Source organism: Lissotriton helveticus, chromosome 1_1 (genome assembly GCF_964261635.1).
Source record: "Lissotriton helveticus chromosome 1_1, aLisHel1.1, whole genome shotgun sequence".
NCBI classification, from domain to species: Eukaryota; Metazoa; Chordata; class Amphibia; order Caudata; family Salamandridae; genus Lissotriton; species Lissotriton helveticus.
Window position 1 is genome coordinate 459,094,357 of NC_136057.1, and position 17,232 is coordinate 459,111,588.

General features: G+C 45.5%; 1 long non-coding RNA gene across 1 annotated transcript; it reads right to left on the reverse strand.

Moving 5' to 3' along the window:
* Positions 1–212: 212 nt before the first annotated feature.
* Positions 213–7,358, reverse strand: LOC144811396 (uncharacterized). Its single transcript, XR_013606905.1, has 2 exons — positions 2,756–7,358; positions 213–1,046 (listed from the first exon to the last, which is right to left on the reverse strand). It is a non-coding gene; the product is annotated as an uncharacterized LOC144811396 (long non-coding RNA).
* Positions 7,359–17,232: the final 9,874 nt, after the last annotated feature.

The window sequence follows — 17,232 nt, forward strand, 5'->3', positions numbered from 1 at the left end:
CTCCCAAGATCAGTGAAACAAGAAGGTGAGCTGCTGGACAGCGGAGCACCCTATTACTCTAAATTTAAACTTTATACATTATGTACAATATGCATATGTGAACGATTCTCTTGCTCTAGATTCATAGGAAATAACATCAAGGCACCCCACTGTTTCGGTCGATGGACCAGCTACTAGAAGTTAGCTGATGGAAATCAAAACCAGCTAAATTACAATTTTCCCATTTATCTTTATTTTCTATTTTGTCATGACTTTTATTAAAATGAACATCTAACTCATATAAATCCTATTAAACATTTCTCTAAATTTTACTTCAAGAAGAAAAATGTACTTTGAATTTTAATCTGACATTCATTAAAACATTTAAGAAATAGAAATGTAGAACTTAAATTACCAAGACGACAGATACAGGATTAAAATGATACAGGTTCCCAATGCTAACTGTCTTTCTATCCTCCTTGATGTCTACCTCCCATCAAGACCCCGCATTCAATTCTTTGCCCCATCAAAAGTTAAAGTTAAAAGAATTCAAAGTCTTTTTGCACCAAACATCATTCAGTTCGACAGCATGTTGTAGTGCGTGGAAAATTCAGGAACCAGTTTTTTTCTCTCTTTTGTACCGACTCTTTTATACCCTTTTCCCCTAACTATTTAACTAAAATTTGAAACTTTAGAGTCCATTCTTATTTCTCATTGGTCCATTAGAGGGATGGTGAAGATCACCTCATCTCCTTAGTGTCCAAAATTTGCAATGTCATCTCCACGTTTCTCACACGGTCAAAATTGTCCTCTCCGCAATTTCGTCATCTTGTCCTTGTATTTTATACATCATCTAGTTACAGCATGCAACTTTCCCAGGCTCACAAACTTAAGCATCCTTTGGCACGGTTCCGGTGGCTTAGGCCAAGCTGACCTTGACATCTACAGTCTGTGCACAGTCCATTCAAGCATTTCTCGCTTACAGTTGCGCATGGGTAGAGCCATATTTCTCGAAGTCCCGCATAAGCAGCCATTTTAGAACTAGGCCGCACGGGCCTCAATGGGAACTAATATGAAAACAAACACAACAGACATTAGAATTTAGAAATAAAGCACTTCTGTTTACCTCCCGCCATTCTAATTTCCCATGCTAGGTTTTATCTAGCGGAAAGCGACGTAAATCCATTGTTTACTTACCAAATGTGTTCATTTTGCCACAAAAATACACATTTAAACATAAATGCATTGTTCTATTACTATTTAAAGCATTACCACACTATTTTAGTATGACTTCTTCACATTATTAATACATTAGCGTTTGAAAATCAGCCAGTTAGTTTTCCCACGTGTACCTGTCTGTGTATATTTATTTTGTTGATTAATTATCATGCTTCACACGGTTAATACATGCTATGGTTTAAGGAAATCAGTTTTACAAGGGGTACACAAAAATTGTTGTCACTCCCCTGATCCATCAAGATCGCCAACGCCTTAAAGTCTACCACCAAGGCCCAGCAACTCCACAGCATGTCTGCATCCCACTCCGGGTCCCAGACACAAGCACAGCGATGCCTCCGCGCCCCATGAACTGTCCAGCCTTTCAAGGTTTTGGCTACCATGGTGTTGCAAGGAGAGTGCTATGAAAAGTGATGCATTACAGGTTTTCCCCAGCGATGCAACTCTTTTCATATATGTAACCCTGATTCTGTATTTCCTCTTCCCCTGGGACTCTGGCTGGTCATCCTGGCTGTTGAGGGGTTTGAGAAGGATGTTGATTTGTGCTGCACTTTCCCTGCCTGCGCCATTCTGCATTCCATTATTTGTATTTTATTTTTTTAATTGGAGGTGGACTTGTTGGCTATTTTTGCCTCCAGAGGCAAAAAAGGTGAAGATCTGTTGACTAACGTGAGTTTTTTGCCTGCAAATTGACCTTTCGTCAGTTTTTGCCCTCTAACGTCAGAATTTGTATTACCTTCACGCTAGTGTTAGCAGCAGTTTTTACCATGGCTACCTGAAACTATCGCCATATAGAGACGTATTGTAAAAACATTGCTTACAGGATGATAGTTTTTGGTGATAGGCCACATTAAGAAAACTGCCGCTAACGCTTGTTAGCGGCACTTCTTGTACATATACCCCACAGTGTGTTAAAATTCTACTGATGAGATTAGAGTTGGAGCATTGTTTGTTCCAAGACAGACAGCATAACCAATAATTCATTTCCATGCAGGTGTTGAGCTAGCCTGACAGTAAGGAACAGGATTTGGGCCATGATTTGCAGCCACGCACCACCATCTATGTCTCAGTGGGTCTGCCTCTTTGTGTAATTTTCAAGTTGCGGATTACAAAAATGCTGCTCCAATTTAACCTTTTGTCTACCTTCTAATGGACTGTCTTAAATGCACCTGTTAATTAGCAACTCAACAACACCCACTTTGAACAAAAGCGGAATTTTCCAAGAAGAGTGCTTGAGCAAAGAATACACGGGAGGTAGGCAGAAAAAAGCATTGACAATGAAAATAGGTCTGGCTAATAACTGCACTATCAAGCCAGACCTAAAACTGAAAGCATTGGCAAAGCCAATAATCTGACTTACTGTAGTTGTGATCTCTAGTTTTTACATATAATTTACACACGTCTGAACTGGATGAAATAAAAGCACCTCTATAGTGCTGCTGTAGTCAGAGACTCACAGAAAAGTGAGATAGTTCACAGATTAAGTTCACATAAGAGAGAGTTACAAAAAGAGTTGAGGTAACATGAAAGTGAAACATACCATCCAGTGCCAGAGATGGCGACAAGCTGCAACAGTGAACACCCGTGTTGCTTCTCCTCTGGAAAACATAATATGCAACGGAGTACTGGTGGGTACAGGGGTGGTGCATGGATTCCCGTTCTATCGTCTGGAATGCTGATGTTTGCTCCTGGATATGGAAACCAAATGGTTGCTGTTCCAGCCGCTGTCATCCTATGAAGAGAGGTGTTGGCCCAAGTCCTGCTGCCATCAGTTAAGTCATGATTTTGCTGTCACAAAGTAAAAGAAATGAAATATTTTGTCATGATAGGGGACTGTGTTGGCCATTCAGAAAACAAGCACCAACTTCATGTAAAGTGGTTGAAGTCAAAGAAAGAGCACCGGGGAAAGAAATCGACTCTGTTTTAATCACTGCTAGAAACACGGAAAAGGGATAGTATAAAGCAGGATCCTCCTCAATAAGAAATAGATGGGGAAGAAGTAGTCGGAGTACCTGATATTATTGAGGTGTTCCTTCTTCAAAAGGGGGGAGGGGAGGTTACTAAAAGGAGCATTGAAGAATGGGCTTTTAGAATGAGATGTGAGAGATGTAAGAAAAGTTCCTCAGTATTCCTTCTGGTTTTATAGCATTCAAATAAAGAGCAAAATAATGTATTACATGTAAGAGAAGAAGATATTTCACTGAAAAGAAAGGATTCATTTTCAAGTGCTGTCCCTAGAACTTGTCTAAACATAAGCATATGTGTATGCTCATTTTTCAAGGATAACCTATGAATACTATGAGTTATGAAGGGATGACTCCTCCATTGGGGCAAAGGAGCGTTGCCCCTTCTTGCAGTGCGAGAAGCAAAAACATAAAATGGTAATAACTTCCAGTTATTACCATTTTATGTTTGGTTGTGGGCGGGAGGGTGGTCAGGGGCTGCTCTGCAACCAGGGCAAGGGAGGAGTGGTGTGCCCACTCCTTAGTGCGCGAAGACTGTTTGATCGGCCCTCTGGCACATGCACACTCTGCCCTGCTCCATGCAGACTGCAATGCAGCCTGCATGGAGAACATGGCCTCCCCATAACCCGCTGGCTAGGCGGCTTCCCGAACAATTACAACACTGCTTGCAGCATTGTGATTTTCCTAGGGGAGGGAGCTGGCTGCCTGCATCCTGTTCCTGCTGGCGGAAAGGTAAGTTTCATTTATTCATTTTTTAAATTTATTAAAGCCCTGCCCCCCCCCGTATGACCTACCCGCACAACCTCCCTCCCTGCGCCACTCCCCGCACCCCACTGGCTTGCCATGCCAGCTGTGACTGGAGTTATGAAGTAATCCAAGTCATATTTATGGAAGTATTATTGTTGGTGCTGAATTTTAATGTGTGTAGAGCATTATTTTTCTTAATACAAGCATTATTTTGTGACGGTTCAGACTTAACAAGGTCACTAACTCCACTTAAACTCTGGCCATATTTAAAAAAACAAAAAAGAACTTCTTCAGCACAACTATGAACTAATGGACAAACTGAATAAAAGTAGTATTGAAACACACAGAAGAATTTAGCAGTGAGGTGTGCAATTAGTTAGCTAACTGTTTTCAAAATGTGATTCAAAACATGTTTTAATTTCTTGCAATATGGTAAGCACTGCAATCCCTTATTTCATGGTTTGATAAAACATATGCTCTGTTTCCAGCCTATGGTTTTAGGAGATATGTTACCTGTTGAAACGGTCAATTGGGTGTAAGCACTTCAGGTCATCCTTTACAGGTCCCACTTTCACAGTCGATAGGGAGTCAAAGTTTCTGCAGCCAAATGCTGACTATGAGGAAAGAAATCTTTATAGCTCAATGTTCAGTGGTGGCTTCTCTGCTAGGGCGGAGGAGCGTCACCCCACAGGAAATATAAAATAATAATAACAATGTTATTAAAATTGTATTTTTTACTATTGGCTCTGTGCGGGGCAAGACTGTGTGTGGTAGGCACTCTTTTACAGTGGTGGATGGCATGGATGAGGAGTGGCGTGGGGTAAGGAGGTGTAAAAAAGAGAAAAACATACTTTATTGCCACGTTTCTCCTAGTTCTCTCCTCAGCGGCGGGCGGAAAGAGGAAGTACCCAGGCTCCCCTAACTCAATCGCAGTGCAGCGTTGTGATTGGTCTTAGCGCCATGGTTTGGTGCTCAGATGGGGACCGGAAGCCTGGGCATGTTCTCCACCCATGCTGTATTGCATTTTAAGGCAAACCGACAGTGTTCATGCAACAGCACTATGGAAATAAGTTGCTTGTTTTGAGGGGTACGAAATGTTACTGTTTGTAGTGTGTTCTAATCGCAGCATTGGCTCACAAAGCAAAACCTCTATGTGACTATGGATTTGAACGATGAAGAATTTACATTTGGCTACTTTGCTTTCCAATCCACCCCCACTCCAAATTTAAAATGTCCAGAACAAATTAATGCAGCTATGACTTCCCATAACATCACTCAGTAAACCAACCAGCTACTTCTGAGGTCTTCATTGAAGAAGGAAACAAAAAAGACATAAGGGGTGCTGTAGTTGTAGGACCATGACGGCGAGTTCCTCTTGTGTACTACAGATACGCAATAGTCTCTTGCAGTCACGGGCGTCTTTGATTCTGGATCTTCCAAATGAGATGCAAGTTTATCAAGTAAATGGCGTTCTGACATGTGACACATCGAAGCATTTGGTTTCAACTGCGATTTAGCATATTGCATCTTTTAAAGATAGCGCTGTCAATACAAATGCCACTGTAACTATTTGGATACCTCGGGGAGGACACGAATCAAAGAATCCCAAAGATGGGCATAAAAGTGAGGCAGGCTACGTTTCAGGGGTCTCTGCTGTTTTTTCTTGGCAACAGTAGAAAAGCAAACATTTGCAATTCCAATAGGTCTCAGCAATCCGAGAGCTATTGACGTTGTCGCAGAGGCTGCAAACGAAGGGCGCTCACGAGCCGGTGCCATAACCCAGCGTTGCGCCCCCAGACAAAAGGGGCGGGGGACCACAGTTTGGCGCTCAAGACAGCAAAGCAGGACAAAGGGCCCCCCCATGTCGCAGTCCCGAGTGGGGCCGAAACCCCCAGGCCAATAAGGGCCAGGGCGGGATTCAAACCCCCCAATGGGTGGGGGCCTGCACAGAGAAGGCGAGTCGTGGGGGCTTATAAGCGCTGCTCCCCCAGGCAAGCTCCTATATTCAAGGAGCAGGGGAGCAGCACGGCGTGAGCACAGGCCAATCCGGTTGATCCACCTCTTATCATTCCCAGACAGCATGTCAGTAAATGATAGAATTAATTCAGAGGTTTGCTCAGTGAGCTACTCCACAATTGACGATGCCATAGACTTGGTGAGGGCGACGGGCCGAGGGACCCTCATGGCAAAGCAGAAATCGAGTCGGCGTTCCGCTTACTCCCGGTACACCCCAATAGCTTCCACCTGCTAGGCTTCCATTGGGAAGGGAAGTATTATTATGACAAAGCTATGCCAATGGGGTGTTCAGTATCATGCGCATACTTCGAGATATTCAGCACTTTCATTGAATGGGCTCTGCACAACAGGCACCCGGCGGGTGGGAAAATACACTACCTGGACGATTTCCTGTTCACTGGCCCAGTAGCATCCTCGGAGTGCAGGGATACCCTGAGGGCATCTGCAGCAGCTCATAGGGTAGTTGAACTTCGCAACCAGGGTCATCCCAGCGGGTAAGGTTTTCGCAAGGCGATTGACACAACTCACGCTCAGCCTCACCCATAAGCACCACCACGTCAGACTCGGGGCTGAGATGAAGAGGGACCTAGTGATGTGGGACACCTTCCTGACAGACTTTAATTGTTTTCTGATCTGGAGGGAAGCTTGGGTGACTAGTAAACAAATCGAGCTATACACTGATGCATCAGGGAGCACGGGGTTCAGCGCAATCTTGAAGGGCAAGTGGTGCGCAGGGCAGTGGCCCAGCAGCTGGCGTAGGCAAGGCGTAACATGCAACATTACTTTTTAGGTCTCGCCTGTCGATGCGCATGCGCATCGAGCTTGCGAGCCTATTGCGGCCTAACCACGCTTTAACTAACAAGCAAGGAATCGTGGCGATTCCTTGCAGTGCCCGTGACTTTTAAGCTCAATGCGCATGTGCATTGAGCTTAAAAGCGCGTGCACAGCCGCCCGCATTCCTCCGACACCTTTGAAGTGAAGCTTAGCTTCACTTCAAAGGCCCGGCTTCTTCACACCCACATGCCGCTCTCGCTCTCCCCGCTCCGCCCCCTCCCCTGCCCGCCGTGTGACCTCGGCTTACACTCACCCCTCCTTTCTCCCCTTTAGGCTGCTTTCGGATGCTTTGTTCGCAGCTTGTTTTTAACAAAGCGTGCCTGCCTATGTTTACTTAAACTATCAGTTATGGCATCTGGAATGCATTTTAAAGCGCATTCTTCTTATGTTTGGTATGCTGAGTATACACACCAGAAGAAAAAAATACCGGCTTTAGGTGAGTTTGTTTACTGATCAAGATATTAAAATACTGGCCATGCTGGTAAATAAAACTGCCCCTTCCTCCAAGTTTAGGTATTCTTGCTCCCGAGACCAACAGTAGGTGTTTTTAGAGGAAGGAGCAACGTAAAACATTGCTTGTCAGTTCGTTACACTCACATTTCAAAATTGATCAAGGCTTTATCAGTAAGAACGCACTGGTGGGCCGAACCGCAAGTATTTCTCACGAGAGGGGGCCGAGGGGCAAGGCTGTATTGGGGAATGTCACTAGAAGCACAACTGAAACGTGTGCGCACTTTGCAGGTCTGTGACGAAAGCTGAGAATTAGCTTACAGTCCCTGCAGCCTAGCTTTACAACTTTCACCAGAATGACGATAGAGCCGCACGCTTGCTTCCATGTCAGGGGCCTGGGCCGGGTAGCACAAAAACATAGGTAAACACTCGCCTGCCTCTAGTTATATGCTAGAAGTATGAAAGGCTGAGTGCCCGTTTACAATGCAATTGTATGCTGCACTTTGTAGGTGGTTGGTTTGTGCGGACAGGCACCCATCAGACTTTGTTTCAGGGACAGACGTGTAAATTCCTGCTAGCAGCCTGTAACCTAAGCAATTGAATCTCGCACCGCTTTGCAGTGGCCGAGGATTTGCTAAACTTGAATGCGATTTTAAACTCCCTCTAAAATGGCACAGGCACATGCCTACGTGGTTTCCCTACAGCATCACGATATGACTGAAAGGAGAAATCTGGTTTCAATGGGGCCCAGTGGAGAGTAGTTTGAGTGTGGCAGTCACTTGTAGGGCATTTGGAGAGAAGGTTAGTCTGTATGCAGACTGGCACATTCTGTAAATAAAACTAAAGGCATAGAGATATGTGCCCAGAGTGGTCTGAGCCAGTAATTTACTAGCTTTGTGCGTGGCGGTTATATTTTAAATTGAGTTCATTAGCCTCGGGGGTTTTTTTTCTTTTTTTTTGTCCTTATCGTCAGAAGTTTGAATAGGTGAGGGGCAGGGGAACAAACTGGTGACACCCTGTACAAACAAGCATTGGCATAGCCAATAGGTATCGCCTTTTTTAAGTTCTGACTGAGGAAGGCTTTCCAGCTAAGCTATACTGCCATGGCAACTGCAACACACATTGACACATATTGACAGCTGTGCTGTCTGAAATGTGAGAGCCATATCATTTTTAAGGGCCTTATTAAGAGTTCAGTGCAGCCAAACCTCCACTAAAAAGGGCTGGATGTACATTTCTCCATACTCGGAGTGCTATTGGTATCAATGCACTCCGAATACGGTGGACAGGGCACCCTATACCTTTTGGTGGATGTCCTATCTAGCATCCGCCAACTCCAAATAAAGCTCTAAGGGCCAGATTTACGACCCTTTTTTGTGGCCGCAAACTGGAGATCCTCCTCCTGTTTGCGGCCGCAAAAAAGGGGAACATCAATTACAAATGCTAGTTTGTGAGTCACTGACATACTGTGAGTATGAGGGAAAATACTTTTTAAGAGCAGGTAGTGGTCCCAGAGACCACTGCCTGCCCTTAAAACAAGCACTGGCGTTGCCAATAGGTCTCGCAGTAGGAAAGTTGGAGCTACTGGTTATGTAAATGACAAAGGCCTTTATGTTTTTAAAATGAAAACAAAAATAAAAGGCATTGTTATTTGCAATTGTAATAGCTCCAACTTTCCTACTGCGAGACCTATTGGCAACGCCAGTGCTTGTTTGGAGTTATTCCCGATCATAGTGGCATTGACAATCTGGAGGAAGGAATTGCAAAACATGAAGTTGACACTATGGTCAGATAACAAAGTCCTAGTGCAGGCCATTAACAAGGGGTCAGCCAGGTGCTCAGACACACTGCGACTAATGCGCCATCTGGTTACATTGCAGCTGCAGGGCAACATAAATCTATGAACAAGGTATGTCCCAGGGGTGGAGAACGAAATAGCAGATGCCCTGTCCAGGGCCAAGATGGACAAATTCAGGGAACTGGCACCCGGGGTGGAGCTGAGCATGATCCCCTTCCCGAAACAGCTGTGGGGCCTGGCAGGGTAGACCTAGCGGAGATGGCTCTCCACGCACTTTCCCCAGCAGCAGCAAGGAGATATGAAAAATATGTAGCAACTGTGATGAGGGTGTGGGGCATCCAGTCACGAAACAGTGCCGAAGACACACGCAGGGCGGCAAAACTGTTCATTGGTTGGGCATATGAGGGCAAGAAGTCCGATAGATTTCAAGAAGCTTGGGGCACTACTGAGGGGTTTAGAGGGCATAACAACAGACGACTTTGAGCTCTTACTGTTTAAAGGGGCATTCACCACTGCCTTCTTCGGGGCATTTTGCCTCAGCGAGTTAGTAGCCCCAGCTAGGGAGGACGGATGGCAGGGCACAACAAAGTCAGACAAGGTAGTGAGATGGCCTAACTCCCGGACAGAAGCTACTCCCTTCCCGCGCAAAAGGGGCGCAAAAATCCAACCTACTAAAAGAAACTGCCCAGAAGGGCCAAAAGACAATACCAAGGAAGTGTGTGATGACATAACAATCAAAGCGCAAAGTATATACGTGTTTCCTTGTATTCCCAATAAACTGTGTCCAACAAATGATCACCACAAGAAAAGAATGTGTAGTTGGCTTTCTTGGCGGGAGAGGGAGTACTCGAAAGGGAAATATGATATGGCATACTTATGGGAGTGGGGCAGAGTACGAGGGTTATCAATATCAATTTTTTTCAGCCATGTGGAGTAGCAGTGGCATCGTAACGTGTCTGAAAAGCTGTTCTCAGTGCCTACTATAAATACCCAACATGAAAGTATGAACTTGTGTACACTTTCTTTTATTTCACTTACTCGGTTTTCTTAAGGCGTAATGATAGCTGAGTGGGCTGACACTGTATTGAAAACATGTGCCTTAAACCGTCTATCCAAGTTTATAAGTAAAGGTGCCACAGATATCTATATATGATTTTTACAAAACGTACCACTTACATGTCGTGAGAATTTCAAATTGGGGAAAAGCACCACAGCACAGTTTTGGAATAATATATATAAAATATTTATATATTAATGAGAAAAATACTTCTCTTTTTCATATCGCTTTGTGTGGAATGCAGAGACATCCAAATGTACTGCCGTACATGGATAAATGTATGAGTCTAAACAGGGAAGTTCTCTGGAGAAACGTGCACCACAGGATAAAGCAGTCCCCATCCGCCTCTTCACGGCCACCTCCCTCCCATGCCCACCACAGACCTGCATGCCATACTTAAATGAACCTGGCATGATTCCCACAGTGTCCCCCACCATGCCCTCCATAAGTTGCTGAGTGGGATGCTGTGAGATTCACACAGTGCCTCCTACCCGCCAGGAACTGCTGGGAGTGAAGCAGTGGATATCATTGCATCCAGGATTGCAGAATATGGGAAGTTTGAGTTGCATCCAGGTTGTACCCTGCATGGCCATCATATTGGTTGAGAAATTGCCACACAAGAGGTCCCCAAGCCACATTACTCAAGTGCCGCACACCTCCTGTTGGGCATATAACATTTTGAACAGTGTATGTTCTTAAGTGCCATGACACAAAATGAAAGCTGTCCAAGTGTGTTGCTTGAATGTGCCAAAAACACTAGATAAGCTATATACATAGTGAAAGTGCTTTTGTGTCCTACTCAATAATGTACAGCTAGTTTTTCAAAGGACGTGGTTATGCAGATATCATGCATAGCAACAATTGAGTACACACTTCTATTGAAAGTCAACAATGCAACATTAAATTAAAAGTTAGCAGCCCACTGGCCTATAAGAACAAAAGTGAGTGTGCAATATGTGTGACGTTTCTTCAATGCTAGGCTGTTCATCTGAGTGTTACTGCAAGAGGAGGAGGAGAAGGTGAACAGGATTCTTATCACATGTTAGGCCTGTAAGAGAGACGCCGGCTGCCTGGGAGGAGAAAGTGATCAGTGGGCTCATAACATTTTGGACTGTGTATGTTCTAATGTCTTGTGACACAAAATGAAAGCTGTTCAAGTGTTTAGCGCGGATGCACTCAAAACAAACAGCATATCAGCTACATTCAGATGAAAGTGCTTTTGTATTCTACCCAAGAACTTATGGATAATTTGTCAAAGGACAGTCATTATGCAGATATCAAGCATAGAGATACGCGCGTACATACTGCCCTTGAAAAATCAACATTGCCACATTGAATTAAAAGTTATCCGGGAAACGGCCCGCTAGTCTATAAGTACAACAGTGAGTGTGCAATATGTGTGACGGTTCTTGAAAGCTAGGGTGTTCACCTGAGTATTCTTGCAAGAGGAGGAGGAGGAGACGAACACAATGGTTATCGCATGTGAGTCCTGAAATAGAGACATCAGCCGCCTGACAGGAGAAAACGATCTGGAGTTCTCGCTCTCGGAACCAAAACACGTTTTGTGAAAGATTCCCAGCCTAGCAGACGCCACCGTGCCCAGGGAGGGGGCATTATATATAACCAGCATGCCATTGGCATCTGCCCCGGGCCTGGCTGTGAGCCTGCATTGCCACCGCAAGACGTTTTAGCGCTAAGATAACTGTGGCTGTGAGTGCATGAGCGGGCGTGCAGATATACAAGAACAACAAACTGAGAAGGGAGCACATAAAAAGTGCTGTTAAACAAAGGAAAAAGTAGCCCTGAAAACATTTTGTAAAATGGATAGTAGTAATTTGTCCATGCTCTTGTGGAGGGCTAAACACGGGAAGAGGCAAGGTGTATGCATGTCCTGGACAAATGGGAACGAAGAATATGAGGGCAATGATGGAGCCAGCAAATGGGAAGACTATGGGTGGGTGAAGCCCACAAAGTATATACAACATGTGTCTTTGAGACAGCGCTTGCCGTGTCTAGAGCCGAGACCTAAAAATAATAGCTTTGCCATGTTAACAGCCTACCTAGTCCCAAAAGCACAAATTCTGCTGAGATGTAACACCAATGAAAAACATGTATTTAAAACAAGAAATATGTTTACAAAAACAATTGTGCACGCTTTTCAGTCACACATTTAGAGCCTTACTATCCACTTAAGAAACAAACAGAGCGTAACACACATTTACGCTGGCTACCAGGCTGGCTTCAGATAATAATCTCTCTTCAAGCAGATTGGTATGCATCTCTCTAACTACAAACTGATGGCATGTCAGTGACTGGAGTGGCAAGAGGCATGTAGGAAGCACCAGGAAGTGGAAACAGTTCCTTGATGGATACAAGCACCAGTGCTGACCAGTGCACACACTAAAAAAAAACTGAATAACGGAGAAAAGTGGACAGACATTGTCTCTTGTTCAAAGTAAAAGTGAAACAAGCATAAGTGGTGTTTGTCAGGAAAGGAGAAGGTTGTTTCACTCCAGGGCTTCACGGTCCTGCACACATGCTGAAATCTTACTGTATGCTCTAAAGCAAACCAAAAAAGCAAGCATTCAATATGTATATATTTTCTGCGATCATATGCAGATGTAGTATGACAAAAAGTTAAACATTGCAAAAATAAAGAGCTCCTCACGAGCTCAGTTATACCAGCCTTGGCACTGGAGTCAGCTTCTTTTCAGCCAGCTGCACTCATGTAAACAGGCAAAATGCAGTCACTCACAATGCAAGACCGTCTATGGATGAAGTAGGCTGACCCACTGCCCCATTCTGTAAGCTGTGGTGGCTGGAAGCAAAATGTGAACGACAGTCGGACAAACCAATGGATTAATAGGCCGGCTAAAAACCTCTGTTTGTATTTATTTATGTTTGTATGTTTCTTAAGATTTTTTATTGTTTTTAAAAAACATAAGGCTAGAGACACAGATACATTTGTGTCTAAGCCAGACCTAAAAAATCCATATACATTAATGAATGTGCTCCTCCTAGGCTTCATCCTAGACTCCTCCCTCTCGATGACCAGACAAGTCAATGCCGTCTCATCATCATGCTTCAACATCCTACGCATGCTCAAAAAAATCTTCTGTTGGATCCCCACCGAAACAAGAAAGACAGTCACCTACGCACTGGTCACTAGCCGACTTGATTATGGAAATACCCTTTACGCAGGAACCACAGCCAAACTACTGAAAAAACTTCAACGCATCCAAAACGCCTCAGTCAGACTCATACTGGACATCCCCCGTCAAGCCCATATTTCCGGTTACCTGAAAGAACTCCACTGGCTTCCCGTCAACAAGAGAATAACGTTCCGTCTCCTCACCCACGCACACAAGGCCCTCTACGACCTAGGACCCGAATGCCTCAACACACGACTATCCTTCTACACACCCACCCACCAACTACGATCATCCAATCAAGCCCTCGCCGCTATCCCACGTATCCATAAATCCACCATGGGAGGAAGATCCTTCTCCCACTTAGCGGCCAAGACCTGGAACTCTCTCCCCACTCAACTCCGCCTTACACAAAACCACCTCTCCTTCAGAAAACAGCTAAAAACCTGGCTTTTCGATAAGTAATGCACCCTCCCTCCCTCAAGCGCCTTGAGACCCTCTGGGTGAGTAGTGCGCTATACAAATTCCTGAACTTGAACTTGAACTTGAACTCCCATCTGTGTTCCTGTCATAGAAAAATGCCATAACTTACCTAGTTATCTAAGACAATTTGACAGCATTACAGTAGAATGTGTTTGCCCGTAGGAGTTCAAACCAGGCAGTTGGATAAAACAAGCATTTACAATGCAATAGGTCTCGGGTTAATTAAGTTTGAGCTATTGGCATTGCTAAATATTGCAACACCAACTGCAACAAAAGTCTATAAATTGTAGGCCAAAAAAAGTTTATTTATTTTTGTAGCTATGGTGGCATGCTGCGCTTTAGATGAATATGTTTAAAAGTAAAGTGCGCCATACTGTGATTGCTACAATAGTTAGTTGTGGATGCGTTAACAAATGATGTGTACACTGATGGCTGGTGGTGTGTGTGCCTGTAGAAATTGTGCACTGATGGCTGGTGGTGTGTGTGCCTGGTGGAAGTGTGCACTGCCGGCTGGTGGTGTTTGCGCCTGGTTAAAGCGTGCACTGCCGGCTGGTGGTGTGTGTGCCTGGTTAAAGCGTGCACTGACGGCTGGTGGTGTGTGTGTGCCTGGTGAAAGTGTGCACTGACGTCTGGTGGTGTGTGCCTGGTGGAAGCCTGCACTGACGTCTGGTGGTGTTTGTGCCCGGTGAAAGCGTGCACTGATGGCTGGTGGTGTTTGTGCCCGGTGAAAGCGTGCACTGACAACTGGTGGTGTGTATGTCTGGTGAAAGCGTGCAGTGATGGATAGTGGTGTGTGCCTGGTGAAAGTGTGCACTAACGGCCGGAGAATTGTGCCTACTGAAAACGTGCACTGTCTACAGCACCACTCAACCCCCAAAGCCTACATCACCACTCAACCTGCAACACCTACATCACCACTCAACCCGCAACACCTACAGCACCACTCAATCCCTACCGCGTACAACACCACTCAATCTGCAACGCCTATACCACGACTCAATCCCCACCGCGTACAGCACCACTCAATCCCCTCCACGTACAGCATCATTCAACCTGCAACTCCTACATCACCACTCAACCCGCAATGCCTACAGTACCACTCAATCATAACCGCGTACAGCACCACTCAACCCTCAATACCTACATCACCACTCAACCCGCAATGCCTACAGCACCACTCAACCCGCAATGCCTACATCACCACTCAACCCGCAACGCCTACAGCACCACTCAATCCACACTGTGTACAGCACCACTCAACCCGCAACGCCTACATCACCACTCAACCTGCAACGCCTACATCACCACTCAACCTGCAACGCCTACAGCACCACTCAATCCCCACAGCGTACAGCACCACTCAACCAGCAAAGCCTACATTACCACTCAACCCGCAACGTCTACAGCATTACTCAATTCCCACCACATACAGCACCATTCAACCTGCAATGCCTACATCACCAATCAACCCGCAACGCTACAGCATCACTCAATCACCACCGCGCACAGCACCACTCAACCCGCAACTCCTACATCACCACCCAACCCGCATTGCCTACATTACCACTCAACCCGCAACACCTCCAGCACCACTCAATCCCCACCACGTACAGCACCACTCAACCCGCAACGCATACATCACCACTCAATCCGCAACACCTACAGCACCACTCAATCCCCACCGCGTACAGCACCACTCAAACCGCAACACCTACATCACCACTCAACCCGCAACGCCTACATCACCACTCAACCTGCAATGCCTACAGCACCACTCAATCCCCCCTGCGTACAGCACCACTCAACCCGCAACGCCTACATCACCACTCAACCCGCAATGCCTACATCACCACTCAACCCGCAACGCCTATAGCACCACTCAATCCCCACCGTGTACAGCACCACTCAACCCGCAACGCCTACATCACCACTCAACCCACAACGCGTACAGCACCACTTAATCCGCAATGCCTGCAGCACCACTCAACCCGCAACACCTACATGACCACTAAATCCGCACCGCGTACAGCACCACTCAACCCGCAACGCCTATATCACCACTCTACCTGCAATGCCTACAGCACCACTCAATCCCCACCGCATACAGCACCACTCAACCCGCAACGCCTACATCACCACTCAACTCGCAATGCCTACATCACCACTCAACCCGCAACCCCTACATCACCACTTAACCCGCAACGCCTACAGCACCACTCAATCCCCACCGCGTACAGCACCACTCAACCCGCAACTCCTAAATCACCACTCAACCTGCAACGCCTACATAACCACTCAACCTACAATGCCTACATCACCACTCAACCCGCAACGCCTACAGCACCACTCAACCTGCAACGCCTACATCACCACTCAACCCGCAACGCCTACATCACCACTCAACCCGCAACGATTATTTATGAATGAGGAAAAAAAGAGAAAAAAAAGACCCAATTGCATACACAGAGCATAGATAACAGGAAACACCCACAGCTTTTGCCATATCATATTTGCATGCAAGGTTATCAGACAGGCGCCATTCTCCCCCTTTTGAGGACTCTCCATCCTCCCTTTATTCTGCAGATTGTATAACTGAGGCAATGAAGCCACCTATAGACCCATTGCAACATATCTATGAATGTGTGTCAGTTCCCCATTGTCACAGTCACTCCTAGACTCAGGACAGACAACAGGGAGCATGAACTTTGTTTCACCCAGTTGAAGAGACCTCACACAATTTTGACCCTTCACCCCATAACATTGCAAGCTTCACCTTTGCCGTGCCCTTGAACCCACAACAACTAACTGATTGTGGCTGGAGGACTTGGGAAAGGTCATGAAGTGAAAACCGGAAAAACAAGATCACTCGGTTCCTCCCACTGCCTTCTTGGCGCTAGATTCCCAGGGTCACAAGGACACTCCTGGACATACCAGTGGGCATGATGCCCTGAAATCATGGCCGGGAGGTTCTCCTCGTGGAATCAGGGGTTGCCTCCAGAGCAGCGTCGTCTGAGCAGAGTTAGGGCAAGTGGTGCCTGCTTCCCTTGCTTTCAGCCGGGCTCTCCTTGCCACTGCGGTTGTCAGTTTGGCATTTTAAACTAAATTCAATGCGCAGATACATTTTAAATTATAGATTGGTATCACAATACAAGTGCAACTTCTGTTAAAGGGCGTTCTTCTGAAATCTGAGGCACAACTGAGCTGCGGGCTCTGAATTATGGTATTTTAATAACCACTGTAGTCTTACACATCTGCTCTTTATATAAAATCACAACCTTTAATTTTAAAGCAAGTGTAATAACTTGCAACAAGAAACAACTGTCGCTGTTTACCCTACCCCCTGAATTACTTTTTGAGAAATTTGGTAACGTTTATGTGCAGGAGACTGACTGCTAAGTGCAGCCGGTAATGTTTTCACAAGTGTTTTTATCATGGTAACATCTTGTTTACTTTAGGTGCCTGCCTAAAACTACTTGGAACATGTTAAGAAAACATTTTGAGAAAGCTTCTACAAAGAGC